Here is a 16,850-nt window from a genome sequence, read left to right as displayed (position 1 = left end):
CTCCAACGATCAGTTGGGGAGCAAACTGGTTCGCTCTGACAATCATCTGGGCCTTCCTGTCTGTCCCTGCACTTTACTTACCTGTATCCTCTCAGCTGATTCACATGGCAAAGTGGATTGCCGTGCCTCAGTTGTGTTTCTCCCCAGAAGTAATGTGGAAGGTACGTTTTGTTAAAACTGTGCACACGCATGAAGCATGGAATCACCGAACCAGTTGTTAACCCGGCAGGATCCCACCACTGCTATTGATGTCCAGTTTGCTTCCATGTGAAGCTCTCCATGTATGTAATATAATGGCCCCTATTATCCCTTTAAAGGACATGGTGGTCTGAGATGAGCAGAAGCTATGATGCAACTAATCCGGAGGCCACCAAGTTGAAAAAGGTTTGTCCAGACTTTCTGAAAAAAATATTGGAGGAATTCCCAGTACCAACACTTACATCTCGCAGACTTTGAAGGATTGTTCTTCCATAATAGATCCCTCAAATCAAGACTTCTTATGCTATGGTAGATTTGAAGGTTCTGGTCTCCATCATTTCTTTGCAAGATAATTTTATTTATATCTCAGATGTGACACACATGATGATTAGTTCTCTAGAATGTGCCAATAGCATGGTTATATAGAGAAGAATATACTGTGGGGAACCCCAAAGGTGCTTTTTCAAGAGGCAACTTGACTTTCTGGTTTTTCTTTGAAAACATTTCGCTTCCCATCCAAGAAGCTTCTTCAACAGAAGCTTCTTGGATGAGAACCGAAACATCTTAAAACAAACAAACAAACAAACATAAACCACCAACTAACCAATCAACCAACCAGAAAGTCCAGTTGCCTCTTGAAAAACACCTTTGGGACAACCATGACTTGGATGACAGAGAATCTCCATAGACATCCTGTGGGGAAGCCCTCCCAAGGACTACCAGCTTGATGTGACTGAAAAAAGCATTCCTTATTTTACGTAAAATTAGAACACAGAATCTGCAAAGCATAAACCAAGGAAAATCTAAAATTGTCAAACTGAAAATGCAGGGTACTAAATCACATGTTTTAAAATAGGTGAAGTTAAATGGATGGAAATGGTTAGGTCAGATATCTAAATGATATACAGATCATATAAGAAAACAATGATACTTTAAAAGAACACTTGATTGCATGCTGTTCCAATGTTTATGGGGTATTTCAGTGTGGGTGGGTGGGTAGGTAAGTAGAAAGAGATGGTCAGCCTATTTTCCAAAGCACCAAAAAGCAAGACAAGAAACAATGGATGGAAACTAATCAAGGAGATTAGCCTAAAACTAAGAACAAATATCCTAATGGTGAGAGTAATTATTCAATGGAAAAACTTGCCTTCAGAAGCTATGAGTGCTCCATCATCGAAGGCTTTTAATACGAGATTGGATAGCCACTTATCTGGAATGGTATAAGATCTCCTGCTTGAGCAGGAAGTTGGACTAGAAGGCCTCCAAGGTCCCATCCAACTCTGTGATTCTGTTGTGTAGACATAGTCAACAGGTAAAATAAATCTGTATGCTGTGCTGGAGGGTGTAGTGAGTGGGACAGTGCTTGTAGTACTGGGCTACAAAATTTGCATTTAAATTTACAAATTGTGAGAGTTAGTTCTCACACTGATAGGAATGGCAGCTGTCAAAACAGTGGAGAGAAGACAATCGCCTTTCCTTCAGAAAAGAGGTCCATCTCTTTATATAGATAACATGAGGAAAATGCAAAAGACTGCACTAATAGCCTACATATAGATATTTTGTTTGAAAGTGGGGAACTTATTGAGATTCTTGGTTTGCAACTTTAATCTGCTTTCTACTATTAATCAGAGCAGTTAGAATCTTGTTCTTTAACGTTTTCAAGTTCAGACCTCAAGGATGGGGACTCTGACACTTCTGAGTAATTGTCCTGAGAGCCCACAACCAGACCTAATCTTACAGCAGGAGTATCAAACTCAATGCCCGCGGGCTGGATATGGCCTGCGGAGTGCTTAGAACTGGCCTGCAGAGCTGCCTGGAAACAGCAAAGGACTGGCCCACGGTGCCTCTGCCAGCAAAAATGGAGCTCAGGACGGCTGCCCGCTGCCCTCACAAGCTCCATTTTAGGTGGCAGAGGGTTGCAGGAGGCTGTCGCAGCCAAAAATGGATCTCGGGAGCCCATTTTTGCTGGCAGAATGCTCGAGCCACCACAGGCATCCCCAACATGAGTGATGTTGAACTGGCCACACCCATCCTGGCCCCTTAGGTGAAACCCAAACCTGATATGGCCCTCAATGAAATCGAGTTTTACACCCGTTTCTTAGAGGGAATAGAGATTGGCCTTAAAGGGTGGAAGGAAGACCATTACGAAGGCAAAGTCCCATAAATAGGGCTTGAGACCAGACTGACCTGAGGAACAAGCTAAAGCAAGCCTCTCCCTAGTTTAAGATAAACTGAGGGAGAAGGAAGCACATTCAGACAGATTCTGTTACTGTAGCTGCTACGGTAAAAATAGTCCTGATCTATATGGCATTAGTTTTTTAGTCTGTTCTACCTTGTAGGATTGAGAGGACTTGGCTCTAAAAATAAAAAACTAGTGAATTTCACAATTTGTGGAAAATTACTTTTCTGTTTCTTAATTGGCAAATATAAAAGAAAACAGAAAAATCACCAACACACAATCTACTTTCTCTGGGAATAATTCCTTCCACTTAGCCTCAATTTGGATTTTCCTTTTTCACTGTAATAACAATCCTTAGCTGTTACTCTGAAGGTTCCCCTCTCATGTATTTTTCTGCAGTGACAAGAATCATGGAAGGGAAATGTAGAATCACAGCTGATTAAATCATTTGGAGTTTCTGTAAAATTGTTTCCAGGAGGCATTGTGATCTCGCATTGAATGTGTCTGCACAACACATATGTTAGCTAATGGAATTATAGCTTAGTTCTATTTGGGAGTTTAGAAGAACATGTTCAACAATAAAACTATCACATGTTTAGCATGTTATACAAGAGGCTAAATTATGGTTGAGTAGCTTATGAACACGGCTATTAAAAGCTTCACCTGGAAAATCTCTAGGTTAGAGAAACCAACCAAGTAGGAGTGGGATATGGAATTATTTGTCTTGTCAACACGATTGATAGTGGTCAGGCCTGAGGAGAGTGGGGGGGGGGGGGTTGCAGCCAGTACATTGTTCCGGGGCCCACAGACTTCAAAGGGGGCCCATGAAGGAGATTTTTTAATAAAATGTTTACAAAACCAAATTTTAAAAGAGAAAAACAATATTGGATATGTAGTTCATACTCTGTACTTTGTGTGTATAGCAAAACCGCCTTGCAGGCTCGTTTGACATAACCTTTATTAATCTGAAACTCAGTGAACCGTTATTTATGTAATTTATTGAATTTTAATTTCATTACTTGTTTATTTAAATTTGCAAGTTTAGTTTCATTTCATTTATGAATATATGTTATATTTCATTTCAGTTTATGAAATGTCATCTCAAAAATCTGGAGCTCAAAAATGCAAGGAAAAACAGAAACGTGTATAGGTGAGGGGGCCCATATTAGTCTTTTTCCAGCACTCAATATTCCTCTTGGCAGACCTGATAATGGTTTCCAGGGAACCAATGATTATTAATCCCATTTATTTTCATGTTCTGTTTGCCCATCTTCTAACCTTGCATCTCTTATGGAAGTGTAGCACAAAAAGATGAAAAAAGATCAGGGGAAAGAATGGGTAGCAAAAACTGTGGCTGTTTCTAATTTCAAATTTAAGGATTCTTGCTGATGGACATGTTACAGTGCTATCCGTCAGTTCTTTAGATAGCAGAAAAACATGCTGGTATAAACTGGGTTTATTGTGATGAAGAAATGAGACAAACACTTTGGTGCTGTCTGAGCTTGGTTTTGCTTGCAGATGTTTCATCAGCTGACTAAATAACATCAGTGTTAGAGAATGTAGGGTTGGTCATATCGTGCCCTGCCAGTGTTTGTGAGGGTGTGGTTTTCTCTCTAATAGTTCCTTGATTAGGGTATTATTTTTTGTTTGATTGTTTCTCTGGTGTTAATTCCTGCTTATCTGGGTGTAGGCTTCTGGAGGGGATTAATTCTGGTCTTTTTGTTTCCTTTTTAGTTTTTTTATTGCCTTTTTTGAATAGTGTCCAAATGTGGTTTATCTCCATATGTCTATCGATGGCTGATTTATCTGAATGCCAGACTCCCTGGAATTTCCTAGCATTTTTCGATTTAGCTTGGTCTAAGATGCTCATAGTTTCCCAGTTGAAACTACAATTAAGTCTATGTATTGTGAGATCAAGGAGTTTTCATTGTGCCTTCATTCTGACTGCTGGTTGGTGTTTGTGGCTGCCAGTCTTCTGCCAGAAATGTAGAGGCTGTTACAGTTCTTACACTGTATGTTGTAGATGGCAAACCATGTGCTTGAAGCAACTCTACTTTTATGCTTGTGGTTTGTCAATGGACCAGTTTCTGAACATGGATCTAGCATTCTTCTAAAAAAATTCAAAAGTAATGTTTATAAGGAGCCAACTTAAGAAATGATGGTCAGACATTGCATGCCTAGATGCCTCTCTTAAAGCCAGGGAACCAGCCTCTTCAGCAACCATGCAGAGTAGCTGCTGGGAATCCCCCCCCCCCATCCTAGAATGGTCAGGAGCAGCTGGGAAGATTCCAACTGTTGACCATGATAGCAACCACATTGTTAGTGAAACATGTCAGATAGTATTCATGGCAAGAATTGCGTAAGGAAAAGAGGGGAAACGTAAGCAACTACTTTAAAACTGGAGCAGCTCAAGATGACTTAAAGATGACTGTGTCCCTGTGGGTTGGGGATGAGATGAAGGGAACGAGATGGAAGTAATAACATGAGGAGGTGGCAGAAAAATACATTGGACATGGTGCAAGTGAGCTTCCTTTGTGCAGTTGATTGGCCAGTAGGAGAACAGACTGCTGGACTGGATGGGCCAGAGGTCCAAACCAGCATGGCACTGCTTATGTTGCTATGTATGTTTGTGGGGAGGGCAGAGAAGACCCCTAAGACTCTACTTTTCTGATTTGAATTGGGAGGCCAAATCCATGCCCTGTACAATGGAGATTGGCTCACTGTTGCATTTTTTTAAAGGAACACAGGGCATGACATCAATATCTGAAGTGTCATATTGAAAAGATATTACCTTAGTCAGTGGTCCCTAACCTTTTGGGCTCCATGGAGCGGTTTAGATGGGGAGAGGTTTTTTTTCCATGGACTGGAGAGGTTGTAGTTTTATGTGCTGCCTGCATCCCACAGATGGGGCTTTGCTTGTTTGCACAGCCTGGTTTCTGGCATTTTGTGGACGGGGACGGGGACGGGGACGGGTTGGGGGACCTGCCTTAGGTGGTATAAGAAAATACAACAAATAGTGGCAGAGCCTTCTGGAAGAGGAGTGTGTGTGTGCGTGAGGGAGAAACAGAGACAGAGACACACACAGAGAGAGACAGAGAGAGACAGAGACAGAGGGGGGAGCATGTGTTCGTGGATTGAAGCGGGAATGTGGTTGCAGCCCAGGACATAGACATAGGGTTTATCAGGCTGACAAAGCTTCATTCTTCATGTTCAAATTAAATAAACAGCCTTCTCCCCTGCTCTATTCAACTTTCCCTGGAGGTTAATAGGATGAGAAATAGTAGAAGCTTGGGGAGGGGAAGGAACAGAGGTCATTTCTGCCTAGGAAATTTAGGATCAAGTAAACTTTTTAACTGGCATGCTTGGCTTGGCTGGGCTTGTATGGGAAAGTTGCTACTCATTCAGCTTCCCTTAGAAGCTTTAGTAAGGCTTGAATAATAAAAAGGAAGTTAAATTATTGTAGATTTCCTTTATCGTGTGTCATAATCCAAGAGCTCATTCAAATGCACTATTTAAGATATTTTAATCTTGCATCTTAAGAATGATCAAAAGGAAGAATGGAAGAATGTGTTTGTTCTGTGCTCTTTCAAGACCCCCTTCTGGAATGATGTCATCCATGTTACAGATCATGAGTTTGAAATGCAGAGTGCTGCTGTGAGATGGACATAATGAAGGCACCAAATCATGAGTAAACTAAAAGGGCAGTGTTTGGCCATCTCGTTTTTAGACCTGGAAGCTAAACAGGGTAAAATCTTGGTTAATATTTGGAAGATTACCAAGAAAGTTTAGGGCAGCAATCCAGATTGGCAATTGCAAATCAACTTCCATCACATTAACAAGAAAACTGCATGATTGAGTCTAGCTTGACTTTAAAGGACATCTTTTAATGGAAAGTAAATACCAGGAGTGATTCATTTACCTAAAGCAACCCTTGACTAGATGACAACATAGCAATGTTAGTCTGGGGGTCCTCTTTAGTTGAGGCATTCAATCAGTTACCATTCATATTTCCATGGATGTTCCTCTTGCAAAGTTTCAGGGCACATGTACGTAACATCAAGAACAGCAAGGATGTTTATGTCAGATGGAGCAATGGAGGCCGACAAATATTTGCTGCTGGACAGAGTAACTTAGCTATCCAAAACTAGATGAAGACATGGAAGAATGGCCATAAATAGCAATTGGACTAATAGTACTATTTCAGTCCCAATGTTTTGGGTGATGGTGGGAGGGGGGAGGCAGAGGGGTAACAGTCAGAATGCAGAATTGATTTCCTTTCCAACTCGCAGATCATGAAAGGTGATAGATCCTCTTCTTGACCTAATCTTGCAACTTGAGTGGAAGCAGTCCCACCCTTCTTTCTGTGTTGGACAGAGAATGGTTATGACATTTCCCTTTTTACTGTAGGAAAGATAGAAGAAAAGAGAATGAATGGTGAATGATGTCATTAAATGTGGAAATTGCAAGGCCATCGTATTTCGTTAAATTGCTTGGCTGCAAAGTCTTAATTCCAGAGGTACTTTATAATGAAATTTGGTCTCAATTTTCACATCACCAATGATGAGGTTACCTTCTGAACCTTATTTTTCATTTTCCCATTATTTTTTTCCTGGCAAGACGTGCCAATTCACTTATAAAAATAATTCCAGTAGTAGGAAGGTAATTCTTCTCTCGGCCCCATTTCTTTCAACCTCTGCAGTAATTCCTCTATAATTTAATGACTTACCAGGGCTTGTCTTTAAACTGCGAGTAAACCACTGGCTCCTCCTGACCACAAGTGGTTGTATGTGGTATGTTCAGTCTAGTTAACATGAATTATGAATTTCGAACTATGACTTTGCTGCTTTAAAGCTATAGTTTTAGTTTTCAGTCTTCATTCTTAGGCATTTTGGGGGGGGGGGGATAAATGAAGCCACAAGCCAGCATCCAAAGAGCACAGTGAGTTAGGCTAAATAAACAGCGAGTAGTTCACAAGCCAGTGGATTATACTTAGGTTTGACCCAGAAGTGGGAATTTGTCCCTTTACACACTAAGATTTATTCATCTGTAGAATGATTCTGGGAATACATTTGGGCTGACATGCATATGATATGTCAGATGTGGAGGCTTCTCTGAGTATATCTTTCTTCATATTACTTTCAATGTTCCCTCTATTTTTTTTTTCAGTGTGAGCATAAAAGTATAGTGTTTGAGCGGCACATTTTCATGCCTGAGCACCTGAATTTTTTTCACAGATGTCACCTAAGACAACAACGAAATCAGTATTATTTGAAACTCAAAGTTATGTTTATTCAAGGTACCCGCTTAATTAAAAGTGTTATATAATATCAGTATCACTTAACAACGCTCCTGCTTAGCAACCAAAATGTTGGCTGAGGAACTCTGGCATTGAAGTGTGCAAGTCTTAAAGCTGTCAAGTTACAATATCTTTGCACCTCTAACCCTTTAGAAAAAAAAACCCAGGGGTGTTCAAACGTGACAGCTTTAAGACTTGTGGACTTCAACTACCAGAATTCCTCCTCCAGTCATGTTGCGACGACGTCATCTGCATGGATCTGTGCCATCTTCGGGTGTTTTCACCGGGGGCAGGGCTGCCACTGAAGATGCAGATGAGCCCCTGCCGCCACTAGAATAACTGCTGCTGTCTCCTCTTCCTCCAACAGCACCACCACATTTGCTGCCCCGCGCTGCGGCTGAGGTGAAGCCGCCAAAGCTCCCGCTGGAGCCCCCGCCTGTGGCAGCGCAGGGGGCGGCTCCCCCTCTGCTTGGAGCACCTGAGCTGGGCACCCCGTTACCCCTGCCCCCTCCTCCTCTGCCATGCTTTTGAGGAGCCATGGGGCCTTTTTTTCCTGCTCCCGCCCCTTCCGCCGCCTTCCTACTGGCTCCTGCAGCCTCAAAGATCCTCAAAAGGAGGGGACAGGAGTAACGCAGGGCCCAGCTCAGGTGCTCCGAGCGGAGGGGGAGGCGCCGCTGCCATGGGAGGGGCACTGGCAGGAGCTTTGGCAGCTTCACCTCAGCCGCAGCGCTGGACAGCAAATCTGGCAGTGCTGTTAGAGGAGGAGGAGGAGATGGCAGCAGTTATTCTAGTGGTGGCAGCGGGGGCTTTGGGGCTTCACAACTACTGTCAGTTGCCCCGTGCTCATCAAAACAAGTTCAGGGAGGTCCTTTGCGGGTGGCCAGTTCTAGCCGCCTGCAAAGGTCCTCCTCCACAGCTTCTGAGCCTGTGGCAGTAGAAATCACTGTGCGGTAGTTGAAAAGTGTGCGGTGTTTTCTTGCCATGTGCACGCCCGCGCAGCCGCGCACCTTAGAGAGAACATTGATTACTTTTTAATAGCAGTAGACTTATATACCGCTTCATAGGCCTTTCAGGCCTCTCTAAGCGGTTTACAGAGAGTCAGCATATTGCCCCCAACAATCTGGGTCCTCATTTTACCCACCTCGGAAGGATGGAAGGCTGAGTCAACCCTGAGCCGGTGAGATTTGAACCGCTGACCTGCTGATCTAGCAGTAGCCTGCAGTGCTGCATTTAACCACTGCGCCACCTTGGCTCTTACTCTGTACTTTGACTACAACTCCCAAAATTTTCCAGCTAGCACAGTCTTGACCAGGGGTGTCAAACTCAATTTCATTGAGGGCTGCATCAGAGTTGTGTTTGACCTTGGGGGGCTGGGGTTGGTGTGGCCAGGATGGGTGTGGCCATCTCAACATCATTTGTATCGGGGGCACCTGTGGTACGCTCTGTTTTCAGCTGCAACAGCCTCCTGCGCACTCTGTCCTCCCAAGCTCCATTTTCACTGGCAGAGGTACTGCGGGCCAGTCCTTTGCTGTTTCCAGGGTGGCCCCATGGGCTAGACCTAAGTAGCCTGCCGGCCGGATTCAGCCCCCAGGCCTTGAGTTTGACACCCCTGGTCTTGACTATAGTGGCTGAGAATTTGGTACCGCTGCAGAAGATGCTAGGTTAAGACAGCTCTAGAAGGATGTGCAATCCAATTAGAAGGCTGTTTATTTAGGCAGGCCCTTTGCTCTGGTAGGAGGTTGATATGTAGATAGGTAAAAATGGTTGACTAGCTGATGAATACCGCTAACAGAAAGTCAGTGCAGCTTTTTTCTGTTATGAAAACGATGCCATTTACCCATGTAAGAAACGATGAACCAATCTTCAAAATATTTTTTATTTCAATTTTTATTTTTGTAGTAACTGAAGTATAGGCCTATTTCCCCAATTCAACAAGATAACGCTTTTAAGATTTTTGCCTGCCCTCCTTATTACCATATCAGATAATATTATAATGATAAATATGCAAATTGAGAACAAGAAAAATCATGAACACTTATGAATACATTTGAACTTGGAGAACTTTCCCGTGAATTTCCCTCTCATGCTATTTCCACTCTGTTCTTTCCCTGTTTCTTATCTTCAAGAAAGGAAAGGAAAAACTATGCCTTCTTAGTTGAGGAGCTTAGAAATCGTCAGCTAAAGTTCAGATGGGAGGCCCCAGCCAGGTTATCAGTTACTTACCAGGGAGAAAGATATCATCTTAACTCAGTATGGAAGGCTCAATATTTTTATAATAATATACTGAAGGCTGGACATCCCCCCCCCCCTCTAGGACCCAGAGAAAGAGAACAAGAAGGTCAGGATAGACAGCAAGCTACCCAAGGATCACCAAGGCTGGATCAACTTCCTCTCTCAGAACTAGAAGGAGTGAAGGACCAAAGACAAACCCGCGTGATTACTAGGCGAATGGAACAAGAGTTAAAAAAACAACAAGCTTTGCAACAAATACACGTTACCATCCAAGAACTCACAGGTTATAGCCCAGAAGCAGTGGGAGGAGCCAGGCCAAAAGCCAAACTACAGGATCTCCAGATGGCTCTTAAAAACTTCAGGGAGCTAAAGATGACAACTAAGTTCTTAACCTGGAATGTTAATGGTTTAAACTCCCCACAGAAAAGGAAGAAAATAAATCATTATTTGAAACAATTTAAGTATGACATAATTTGGCTGCAAGAGACTCATATTAGATTAACTGACCAGAAATATTTGATCAATACAAGACTTAGACAACACTTTGTAGCCTCTGCCCCTGAGAAGAAAAATGGTATAGTTATTTACTTAAAATAAGACATGAAAGCCGAATTAATTGAAGCAGATGCTCAAGGAAGATATATTGCAATAGAACTGGTATTAGAAGGGAAAAAGATACTTCTAATGGGAATATATGCTCCCAATCAACAAGACAAATTTTACAAAACGCTCCATACTAAGTTAATACATTGGGACTATAGATCTTGCATATTATTGGGTGATTGGAACGGTGTTTTGGATACTTAGAAAGATAAGAAGGGCCTCCTGCAAAATATCCAAACGCGAGCGAAACTACCCAAGTCCTTTTTCGATATGATGGATGATTTTGAACTGAGAAACATTTGGTGAGAAAGGAATCCAGAAGAACATGACTTTACATTTTTCTCTGATAGACATCAATCCTTTTCTAGGATTGATTTTATACTAACAACAAATGATTTGCTTTCTAGGGTAAAGAAGACAAAGATATGTTCCAGAGCTTTATCAGATCATAATCTGGTTTGGATGGAACTGCAATTTGGGATGGAAGCAAGAAGGACTTGGAGATTAAATGAAAATTTATTTAGATATGAGAAAAATATTAATGAATGTAAAAAATTGTTAAGAGAATATTTTGTTTTTAATATGAATAAGGGTACATCTATGGAAATGGTCTGGGACGCAAGTAAAGCGTACATGCGAGGAGTTCTAATAAATTTAAATAGGATGAGATTCAAAAGGTCTTTTGTGAATTTTTCACAGGATTGTATATGAATGACAAAATACAAGGTTCAGATATAGATAGATACCTGGATAAAGAAAAAATACCCATAGTTAATGATGAGCAGAGAGAGAGATTGAATCAACCAATAACTTCGGGGGAAATTCTCCAGGTAATTAAACAGCTAAAGGTAGGGAAAGCACCGGGTACAGACGGTCTGACAGCGGCTTACTACAAAAATTTACAGTTAGAAATGGTAGAACCCCTTAAGGAACTATTTAATAAGATCCAAATGGAAGGGAAGGTACCCCCATCTTGGAAGACAGCTTTCATATCCCTGATACCTAAAGAAGATCAAGATCCTAGTCAACCAAAAAATTACAGACCTATATCATTACTTAACATAGATTACAAAATTTTCACTAAAATACTAGCAAATAGGTTAATGTTGGTTATTCAGCAATTGATTCATTGTGATCAAACCAGTTTTATACAAGGGAGACAAATGAGAAGTAATGTAAGACAAATTGTTAATATACTGGAATACTTGGGAAAGAATAATCAAATCCCTGCAGCGCTTATATTTCTAGATGCCGAGAAAGCCTTTGATCGAGTGAATTGGCAATTTTTAATGAAAATAATGCAAAAAATGCAAATAGGAGAGCACTTTTTACAATCAATTAAAGCAATATATCAGGAACAAACAGCACAAATTATAGTCAATGGAAGTTTAACAGACCCATTTAAAATTGAGAAAGGTACAAGGCAGGGTTGTCCCCTATCCCCATTACTATTTATCATAACTCTGGAATTATTGTTGAATAAAATACGGGGATCAGATGATTTACAGGGAATCAAGATTAGGCATCAAGAATATAGAATATGTGCTTTTGCAGATGATTTTGTTATAACATCAACCCAACCACAGGAATCTAGTAAGGTTTTAATGAATATGATTAATCAATATGGCCAAGTATCTGGATTTAAAATAAATTTAGGGAAAACAAAGATGCTAGTTAAAAATATGAATACTAAAGGGAAGAAGTTAAAAAGTTCAAATATCTAGGAGTTTATATCTCAACCTCAAATGGGAAACAATATAAGTACAATTATGAGCCATTATGGCGCAGCATACAGACAGAGATAGCAATAGCAATAGCAGTAGACTTATATACCGCTTCATAGGGCTTTCAGCCCTCTCTAAGCAGTTTACAGAGAGTCAGCATATTGCCCCCAACAATCTGGGTCCTCATTTTACCCACCTCGGAAGGATGGAAGGCTGAGTCAACCCTGAGCCGGTGAGATTTGAACCGCTGAACTGCTGATCTAGCAGTAGCCTGCAGTGCTGCATTTAACCACTGCGCCACCTCGGCTCTTGAACAATTGGGAAAAATTACAATTATCTTTGTTGGGAAAAATAGCGGCAGTGAAAATGAATGTTCTTCCCAAATTTTTATTTCTTTTTCAAATGATACCAATACTTTAAAAAGATGCAAATTTGCTAGAATGGCAGAAGGGCATTAACAAATTTGTATGGGCAGGGAAGAAGCCGAGAATAAAACTAAAAATAATGCAAGATGTGCGTGAGAGAGGAGGTTTGAAATTGCCAAATTTAAAACTATATTATGAAGCAGTAGTTTTATCGGTAATTAGTGACTGGATTAACTTAACAGAAGATAGAACACTTAATATCGAAGGACATGATTTGGTATATGGCTGGCATGCTTACCTGCTATATGACAAAAAGTTAGATAAGAATTTTAAAAGTCATATTTTAAGGAATGCTCTACTGTGGGCCTAGAAAAAATATCAATACAAACTAAATAATAAGAACCCATGTGGGCAATTCCTAGACACGCAATAGAAAATATAAATATAGTACAAAAACAGGATGTAATTACATACAGACAGCTTCTCACCTTAGAAAGAGGTGTATTACAATTAAAACCCTTGAATGTACTAAAAGAGGAAAAGGCAATTCAAACATGGTTTCAGTATGGCCAGATGAAAAAAAGATCAAAAAATCAGTTTTATGCAAAATGAGGATAATTTACTAAAACAAATTAGGGATCAAAGTCCAATGCATATAAAGAGATTATATAATGTATTAATAGAAATGGATTCAGAAACAGAATTAGTTAAAGACTGTATGATAAAGTGGGCACAAAATTTTGAAGAACCAATAATGTTGGGTACATTGGAAAAGATTTGGGTAAGAAACGTAAAATTTACACAAGCCCAAAATTTGAGAAAATTTTTTTTATAAGATGTTTTATAGATGGCATTTAGATCCTAAAAAACTGGCCTCTATGTATCCGAATTTACAACCTAAATGTTGGAGATGTGATTGTCTCGATGCTACATACTATCATATATGGTGGACTTGTAAAAAGGTAAAAGCATTTTGGATAAAAATATGGTGGATTATGCAAAATGTTCTTAAAAAAAGGATAAAGTTTACCCCTCAGTTATTCTTGTTAGGTATAATTACTAATTGTACAGTTATAGAGACTAACTTGATTTTGCATTTAATAACCGCAGCAAGACTGTTGGTGGCGCAATACTGGAAGAAGGAAGATTTGCCTACTATTCAAGAATGGACATTAAAAGTAACAAACCTTTCAGAGATGGCTAAAATATCAGCATATCTCAAAGACCACTCAAATGAGAGATATAAACTGGAGTGGAGAAGATGGATTGACTATACTCAAAATAAATATGGACTAAGAAATTCCAGATAGTTTATGACTGAAGAAACAAGGAATGATATAATCTGTTTAGAGTTAGCCTAGCAAAGAGGAGTTAAAGCTCAAATGAAAGATGATACTAACTTTTTTTAAAAACGTTTATCTTAGAATAGCTTTGTTAAAGATTTGTACCCTGTATTGGTTCTGGGAAGTCGGGGGGGGGGGAAGGTTTGGGGGTGGGGTTTGGGTGGGGAGGCTAGGGGGAGGGAGGTAAATATTTGTAAAAGTTTTGTTTTCAAAATTTTCAATAAAAAAAAAGAAATGTAGTCCCAAAGTCAGGGATGAGCTTCAAAATTTTTAGCAAGGGGTTCTCTGCCTGGTGCTGGGTGGGCGTGGCCATGTTGGCCATGGCCTAGTCGCAGGGATGGGTTCTGGCTGCTGCTACTGCCAGTTCGCTCAGGGACACACTTCAAGTGCACATACTTGATGCACACTATCGCATATGCACCATACTAAAAATGCTTCTGTACATGCGTAGAAGCAAAAAACACAATGGCTCCACATATGGCGCCGATGAGGGAACTGGTTCAGGGGCGTGGCAGGCCGAATTACTACCTACTCAGCCGAACTGGTCCAAACTAGTAGGAACCCACCTCTGCCTAGTTGGCTTCCTGCACCACGGTGGGGTGGGTGGTGTTTTTGCCCCCCCCCCCCCTGGACTCCAGAGGTTTTATTTGAGCCTCCGGGAGGGCGAAAATGGCCTCTCCAGGCTCCGGAGGCCCTCTGGAGGCCAGAAACAGGCCTGTATGTGCTGAACTTCCAGTAGGGCTGTTTTTCGCCCTCCCTGAGCCTCCATGGACACCCTGCACTTACCTGCATCCAAAACGGGCCGTGTGAGGACTCCTGGGAGGGACAGGGCAGGGCCAGCCAGGAGTGAGATTTGGAGGTTTGCCAAATTGTGGAGAATCTTAGCTAAAGGTTCTCTCAAACCCCTCTGAACCCCCAGCAGCCCACCCCTGCCCAAAGTTTGATGTATTTTTTCCACTGCAAAAGATCTAACCGTAGTAGCATGGAGTTACAAAAGAACAGTTTACTATAAAAAGTAACAATGTTCTTATTCCTTTGTTGGTTATACTACTAACTGGGAATCACTTGCTAGATAGATAGGTTGATAATCTTTATTATTGTCACTGACCAGCAAATTGTGAAACCAATAACAGATTTTTTTTGTTGTTGATTCATTTGCGTGAAATACTGGCACCTAGTGGTGCAGCAAGGAAATGCTTCCCCTAATATAATTGGAAAATCTGTATCAAATGTATTGGAGCAGTATTTTATTTGGCCAACCAACAGTTACAGCATTTGAATTCTTAAGAAAAATTGGAGTGGTAGTGGTGGAAGAATTTGCTCTTTAAGTCAACAATATGCCTTTAGTTAGATCTGAAGGAATGCTAAATACTGTTTATTCCACATGCTGCTTTTCCACTAAAAATTGACATCAGGAATAAAATAAGTAAAGCAATAAAACTCATCAAATTACTAGAAAAAGCTGCAATTGCACCCCTTCCAGATAAAGGATCCCTCAAATGTTTCCCGTAAGATTTTTTCCAATGGTCCTGGTGAGACTCTCCAAGGATACAGACGATGTATCAGATTTTCCTCGGTTACCCTCCAATGTAAACCTTTGATGTTTAAGGAAGTACAATAGGTACAGCTCGATTAAAGAGAACAAGAAAATTCAATCAAGAATATTATGCACTGGGTAGACCACAAGATGGTGCTGATCTGCTACAAAGAGGATTTCTCCGATCCAATTATTATTACAAAACATATTAAAAAGGAAAATACTGTAACGGTGGGAGCACACTTGATGTGGGATTCAAGGCTGTGATGAAACAAAAGGTCTCAGTAACGTAATTACTAAATTAGAACAGAGATATAAGTGATGCTAGACTTAACAATTTCATAGTAAAATTTAATATTTTACTTTTGCCTAAAGTATTAACTATTTATCTATCCATTCTTGTATCTTCTTTGGTCTCTTGGAATAATTCTAACCATTTATCAGAGCTGCTTCTTTTCCCAGCTCAAGCACAGCAACTCTCCTAAAGAATTGCTTTAAGTTTTAAAAGAAAAAAGCTTTCTCCTCTGTGAGAGGCGGAACTGGAGGGAGGCCATACAGGTATTCAAATTCTGATGTTGTCCGACGTTTAGACTGGCAGGGAGGCTGCTGTTGTGTGAATGTAGGCTACCTACTCATCAAAGTACAGATAGTCCTTGACTTACAATTACAATTGAGCCCCAAATTTACGTTGCTAAGTGAACCATTTGTTAAGGGAGTTTTGCCCCATTTTACAACCTTTCTTGCCACAGTTATTAAGCCAATCACAATTGTTACTTTAGTAACATAGTTGTTAAGTGGATCTGGCTTCCCCACTGACTTTCCTTCTCAAAAAGTCACAAAATGACTCTGGGACACAGAAGCGGTTCCATATTAGCAATGATCCAGAAGTTGTGAATGCTTCAACACTGGAAGTTTTTAAGAAGATGTTGGATAACTATTTGTCTGAAGTGGTGTAGGGTTTCCTGCCTAAGCAGAGGGTTGGACTAGAAGACCTGCAAGGTCCCTTCCAACTCTGTTATTCTATTCTATATCCCCAGATATACTTCTTTAAAAAACAGAAACCTGGGACCTTGTGTGTTGTAATAATTATAAATAATAAATAATAATTAAAGGGTTACAATGGAGCTAATGGGGCCTCTGTACAAATCCACTGAGGATACATTTTGGACCAATGAGGCGTTTTCAGCCAGCCTACTTTACAGGATCATTTTAGTGGGGATGTATGTATGTATGCACTCCTAAAATAAGTCATCTGCCTCTTGGAGGAAAGGCAGGTTATAAATATAATAAATAAGTAATTATTTCCAAAGAAAAACCACATAGGAAATAGTGAGTGAACAAGACAGGGATGAAAATCAGGAACAAAGACTGTC

The 16,850-nt window shown here is 40.6% G+C and overlaps 1 protein-coding gene across 10 annotated transcripts in view; it reads left to right on the top strand.

The window, feature by feature from the left end:
- The window catches only part of TNS1 (tensin 1), a 461,144-nt gene that overhangs the window by 131,688 nt on the left and 312,606 nt on the right, over positions 1-16,850 (top strand). The window lies entirely within an intron of this gene.

The sequence above is a fragment of the Thamnophis sirtalis genome, unplaced genomic scaffold (genome assembly GCF_051295495.1).
Source record: "Thamnophis sirtalis isolate CommonGarterSnake01/CBP01778 unplaced genomic scaffold, rThaSir2_p1.2 scaffold_1, whole genome shotgun sequence".
Taxonomy (NCBI): domain Eukaryota; kingdom Metazoa; phylum Chordata; class Lepidosauria; order Squamata; family Natricidae; genus Thamnophis; species Thamnophis sirtalis.
This window is presented reverse-complemented; position numbering and strand designations above follow the sequence as displayed.